This window comes from Glycine soja, chromosome 20, assembly GCF_004193775.1.
Source record: "Glycine soja cultivar W05 chromosome 20, ASM419377v2, whole genome shotgun sequence".
Classification (NCBI taxonomy): domain Eukaryota; kingdom Viridiplantae; phylum Streptophyta; class Magnoliopsida; order Fabales; family Fabaceae; genus Glycine; species Glycine soja.
The window spans coordinates 27,788,422-27,795,184 of NC_041021.1; the positions used below are offsets into that span (position 1 = coordinate 27,788,422).

General features: G+C 35.1%; 1 pseudogene; it reads left to right on the top strand.

Annotated features, from left to right (window-relative positions):
- The first annotated feature begins 2,309 nt into the window (after positions 1–2,309).
- LOC114401950 lies at positions 2,310–4,230 on the top strand (annotated as a pseudogene).
- The last annotated feature ends 2,533 nt before the right edge of the window (positions 4,231–6,763 follow it).

The following is a 6,763-nucleotide window of genomic DNA, read 5'->3' on the forward strand; positions in this document are numbered from 1 at the left end:
TTGCGACCCAGTTTGCATCTTTCCAATCACTCACTCGCTGGAAACCCTAAGCACGAGAGAGTAGAGGGAAAGACATGTCGCGCGGGTCATTAAATATCCATCGGTCTTACAAAACCGTCTTAGAGTGACAACCTTCAAAGGCGGTTTTTGTAATACCGTCTTTGTTAAAAATATCATATTTGCATTATTGTCACTGCCTTACATATTAAGATGGTTATTGGAAACCTTCATCGAATGCTTGTCATAAAAAATTGTTTATTGAGTAGTGCAACCACCATGTAAAAAAGGGAAAACAACGGAAAGAAGAAAAATCAATACATCTCATCTCAAAATGGAAAAAAAATTAAGAACCAACAACAATACAGTACCAAAAAACAATCTAGATTCACAACAAAAGACAATCTCATCTTAGATCTTGAATACAAACCAACAAAACAGAACCATCTTAGATCTAAAATACAAACCAACATCACAGAACCATCTTAGATCTAAAATACAAACCAACATCACAAACCAAATTTACCAGATCAAGGGATGACAATGGTGGTTGCGCGAGGGAGCACTCTCAATGGTGGCTCAAGGGCCGACGGTGGTTGCATGAGGAAAGGGTCACGATGTTGGGGACACAAGGGAGGGGTCGTGATAGTGGTTGCACGAGGGAAGGGCCGCAATGGTGGCTCGAGGGGTGACAGTGGTTGTGCGAGGGATGGGCTGCAATGGTGGCTCGAGGGGCAACGGTGGTTGTGCGAGGGAAGGGCCGTGATGGTGGTGCATGGTGTGATGGTGGTGGCACAATGAAGAAACCAAGAGAAAGAGAACAAGGGAAGTGAGGAGTAGGGGAGATTCGACAAAGAAAAGAAAAGAAAGAGGAGTCTAGAGAAGTGGTGTGGGAAAGAGGGATTTTGAACGTGGGGAAGTGAGAAAGGCTCTAGAAGTGTGTGGAGAAGTGGAGAAGTTGTGTATCGGGAAGGTTGAAAAAAAATGCAATTGAAAATTTGGTATATTGGGAAGTGGAGAAGTGGAGAATTGGAATGTAGAGTCTAAACGTGTTGCGGAGAAGGAAAATTTTGGATAAAAATTTGAGAATATTAATGTTGAAGAGAGAAAAGATAAATGGGTTGGGGGATGCAATTACCGTTGAGAATATTATCATTGTGGATACAAAGTTTTTTTATCGTTAGAGACGTTAGTCACTATAAATTTGGCTCAATGTATCAAAGGATTCAATTATAGGAGTCGACCAAACATCAAAGCAATATTGGGCAAGGATAAAAATTGCGTACAACAATGATGATGTGTGTCAAAGTGAGAAATTTTTTGAAAGAAGCTGGACTCAAATGAAATATTGGCGGAACAGGATCTACCCTCCAATTCAAAAGTTTAACAAGTACTACAAACAAGCAGATAAAAATAGGAGAAGTGGAAGTTCAAAGAAAGATGTTTTGGCTGATGCTCATATGATTTACTTACAGGATACTTGGTAAAAAATTTGAGGTTGAGCATGCTTGGTTGTTGTTGAAAGATCAACCAAAATTCAATGCAGAATTTATGTCAAAGTGTTCAAAAAGAACAAATGTTTCTGCTAGTGGAAATTACTCATTGTCTTCTAACCCAGAGACACCCATTGAAGTCAAAGAATATGATACGTCATCACCAATGTCTCGCCCAATTGGACAAAAAGCAGCAAAAAGGAAGAGCAAAGAAAAAGAAGCTTCTAACACTCTCGATTTATCTTACATGGAAAGTGTAATGAAGGACAAAAATGTGAACACATCAAAACTTATTCAGGTAAAGGAGGCATAGGAAAGGTGTCTGCAAGAACAAGAGCGGCGTATGAAATATGAAATTCTCATGAAGAATACATCCAAGATGTCCAAATAGCATCACCAAGACCACGAAAAGTATTGTGACCATATTAGGAAAAAAACTAGGATACTAAATGTTTAGTTCTTATGTACGAATGTTATGCTAATGTTGTGTTTTATAATTAACTTTAGCAGTGTAGGTCATTGTTGTATCCTAAATTCATAATTTTATGTTGTAAAACTAGTCGTTATAAAACTAATCATTATAAAATTAGTCGTTATAAAACTAATCATTGGAAAACTGGCAATTATAAAATTATCCATTCGAAAACTAGCCGCTATAAAACCAGCCATTGGAAAACTAGTTGTTATAAAACTAGTCTTTGGAAAACTAGTCATTATGAATGAAGCTATATAGATGTCCAATATTTCATTATCCTTGCATGTTCTCATACAAATTACGCAATATTTCTCTCTGATTTCAAACACTTCAGTTACCATATAATGGATCCAAACATTGATTTAGATGAAGTTTTGAATCAAATGATAGATGAGGAATTGGAAGACAACCCTGACAAAGAAATCATTATATTGATACTTGAGAGCCAACAACAACTACATGGCAACACCACTAGGTGTAGGCAAAGAAGAAGAGTGGTACATCGGAATCGTGAAACAGGTCATGATCGATTGTTCAATGGCTATTTCTTAGCAAATCCGGTGTACACAGAGATTCAGTTACGAAAAAGGTTTCGTATGTGAAGGCATGTGTTTCTTCGAATTGTAGACACGCTAAACAATCATGATGAGTACTTTCAAATGAGGGTCGATGCACTGTGTCGAAAAGGCCTATCTCCATTACAGAAGTGCACAACTGCTCTTCATATATTGGCTTATGGCTCATCTGCTGACAATGTGAATGAATATGTTCAAATTGGTGAAACAACTGCAGTGGAATGCTTGTCGCGATTTGTATCAAGCATCTACACCATATTTGGAAATTAGTACTTGAGGAGACCAAATACCAAAGACACCGAACGATTACTACAAATAGGAGTGACACACGAATTTCTAGGTATGTTAGGTTTCATTGATTGTATGCACTGGGAATGGAAAAATCATCCAGTTGCAAGGAAAGGTCAATTTTGTCGAGGTGATCATTGCAACCCAACAATTATTCTTGAAGTCGTGGCATCACAAGACTTGTGGATTTGACATGCACTTTTTGGCACCACGGGTTCAAATAGTGACATTACTGTGTTAAATGAATCTAATGTGTTTGATGAAGTTTTGTAAGGACATGTGCCCGTAATGCAATACACAGTGAATAAAACCCAATATAATATGGGATACTATTTAGTATATGACATTTATCCAAACTTTGCTAATTTTTTTAAGATCATCTCAATGTCACAAGGAGAAAAACATAAATTATTTGTACAACGATAAGAATCGACAAGAAAGGATGTAGAACGAACGTTCGGAGTGCTCCAATCTCGCTTTGAAATTATACATGGTCCGACACGTTTTTGGGATACTGTTAAAATGAAAAATATCATATATGCATACATCATATTGCATAAAATGATTGTTGAGAACGAATGTGACACATATCAAAATAATATTGATTACGATAGTGTAGGTAATAGCACGTCAACATTCGAAGTAGGTTTAGGTGTTCGCCCTAGTATCAAATCAACATAACTCCAAAGGAGAGTAAAGGTTCGTGACAAATAAAAACGCCGCCAAAAAGTGGATTTGAGAAGATTAGAGAGTGGACATGTATTGTGGAGTACTTGTGGAGAAATCTGGTAATGGAGGTAGTTAATGACTACTTATCTCTTACTGTAAAAGAAGTTATCTCAGTCTTAAACCTTCCATGGAGTTTATTAAATGAAACACCGGAGCTGGCATGGAATCTATTAAAGTTATGGCTAGTGTTGACTTAAGCTTGACCTTGCCTGATAAGAAAATTGTTGTGCAAAAAGAACCTGTTCCTCCTGGTAAAAAGATCTCACCTGAGTTGCAAGAAGAAATTTGCCCCTATGGTACTTGTAAAGTAGTTTCAGGTGCAGTCTGTTCTGAAGAAAGTAGAGAAAATTGATCCTCAAGTTATTTAAGGTTCAACTATTTGAAACCTACGAAGTTGTCTGAAGTTGAATTATGCCCTGATGTTGTTGTTAAGGAATATCTACTTGCTCCCAAGCAAGCAAATAGGGCATTATGGATGGAAGAATTACAAAAACATCTTGTATGTCTTGGATGGAAAATTGAGTGGTCAAATAAAAATAATGTCAAACGTTACGGTTATGATGTTCCTGATAAAAAGGGCCGAAAGCTTTACCTTTCACTCATTGAAGTTTGTAGAGTTATGGAAAAAGACCCCAACATGAATGTGAACGTACTCCTCGCAGCTCCAAAATGATCAGAGTATAATTGATCCTACAGTTGACTATCATCTTTCAGATGTGCATCTTAATCCATTCAGAATCCAAATATCTTTCCTCCAATTGTGGTTGTTGAGCAGTATTATCGCTCTTATATATCCAACATGAGTGAGACTGATAAAAAAACAATAGATACTGAAAGCAAAGAACCATCTGCTAACAGAAGGATGGATTTTTTACTATCCACCTCCAACTAATAAGAAAAGGGGAATAATATACATTTCTCCCCAAAATAACTCGAGAGGGAATCAAGTGTAACTATTGCATGATAATATATAATTTTGTTGGCTTTGAAAATCATGCTAGTAGCAGTAGTACCCGCAGACCCTCTGCTAGTATATTTTTGGAAGATGGTAAAATCACTCTTAGATTGCTAGATAAAAATCACTAAGTAGTTTGTCTCCAGCCGAAAATGACTACATTTGTTTTTTTGCCACTATGGTGGTGAACTTATTTATGTGATAAATGTCTGTCTTCATTTTATAAGACATGCCTTGGTTTGGAGGTAGATTAACCATTTTCCTTCTCAAACATGTTATATTTAGTGATATCTTGTGTTTTAACTTATTACGGCATCATTTATGAGTTGTTTCCTTCGGCTTTTTCTTTTTCTTTTTCTTTAGGATATCCCTAATGGTGACCGTTTTTGTCCATCATGTCATTGTGGGATTTGTGGCCAAAGGAAAATTGATGGAGATGAGGCTGGACAATTCCTTCCTTGCGTTCAATGTGAACATATATAAATGTAAGAGTCAGCTATTCTCTTTTTTTTTTTTTTACTTTAATATTTTATACTTGCGTGAATATCATGAGTTATTTGTGTTGAGCAATAATTTTAATTCTAATTTTCATACTTACTGGATACGTGGGTGTGTGTGTGTGTGTATATATATATATATATATATATATATATATATATATATATATATATATCTGCATCCGCAACTCACATTATATATAAGGTTAATGATAATAAATCAATAAAAAATTTAATTAAAACAATTACTATAATTATAGTAAAAATTTATTTTTAAATAATTTAAACATAACATTAAAAGCATACATATATAATATTAAAACAAATAAATATAACATTAATTTGTCCAAACTCAAATCATAAATAAGCAAAATTAGCAAGATAATCGTTCAACAAAATGATTGTTAAGTTAATATTCTAATCGCTTAACAAAAACTCTAACTAAAGGTTTAATGTTTTTTACTCTATAATAATGATACTCTTAGAGATTAGAGACTTAGAGTATTAGTCATTGGTGTGCTAACAGATTTGCATTCCTCCATTTGAAACTTCTTCAAATTTTCTTTTGCGTATTTCCTTTTTTCATGTTTAGCATTCTTTCAAGATGGCAATGACCAAGTCTCTTGTGCCAGAGTTCCATGGGTGTGACTTGAGTGAAATAGGCTGTATGCTCCTCCTCTGCTTGATCAAATGAAAAGCTTTCACCTTTCATTTTAACCCTTAGAACTTCCCGACCAACAATGTCATAGATAAAGCAATGTTGATGTTCAAAGGACACTTTAAATCCCTTTTTAATCAATTGACCTACACTTAGCAAGTTTTGGTCAATGTTAGGTACATAAAGAACATTTGATATTAATTTGATACCTGAACACATCGAAATTGCAACAGTTCCTTTTCCTTTTATTGGAATATAGCCACCATTCCCAATTCTAACCTTTGAGACAATAGTTGGCTTCAAATCCTTGAATAGAGTCTTATCATATGTCATGTGGTTCGTACAACCACTATCAATCAACCAACATGTCAGCTAGTTGATCTTTAGACTTGCAGCATCCCACAAACCCAAAGACTCCATGTAGGATTGCATTTTCACTTCCCAAAGATCATAATTCTTTCCATCAAAGATTAGAAGAGTTATGTGGGAAAAACTTGCTTCACCTTCCATGGTACAGGTCCCGTAAGAATAAGGCTCTGATACCAATTGTTGGTTTTATGGAGGAAATTATAAAAAAACAGAGGAGAGAAGAGAGACAATACATATGCGGAGGAAATAGAATTATTCTATTCTAATTCAAATTGTTCTCAGCAGCGATACAATAAATAACAAAAGATAAACTAATTAGATAACAAGATATTAGCAAAACATAATATTAAAACTAACTTGCTCCTTAAAGATAGGAACCACTTATTGACTAGGCTAATCCATTAAAACTGACTTACTCCTAAAATATAGGAAACCAACTTATTTACTAAATCCTATTTTAAAAACTGAAAAATAAAATATTATGCAATTACAAAAGTATATCTTCAACACACTCAAATAAGGGAGGAGAGGCGCGAAAGACCAAAGAATTTAGTGAACTTCGTTGATTTAGTGAAGAAATTTTTGAAAATCACGTACGACCTATCAGTTTGATCTTCCTCTCTCAAATGAGAGGATTTGTGGAGAAATACAACTTTTTACTTTATTGTTCCCATTCTCTCTCTTCATTTCTTTTTTCATCCATGCAAGTTCTCTTTTGCGTCGAGGT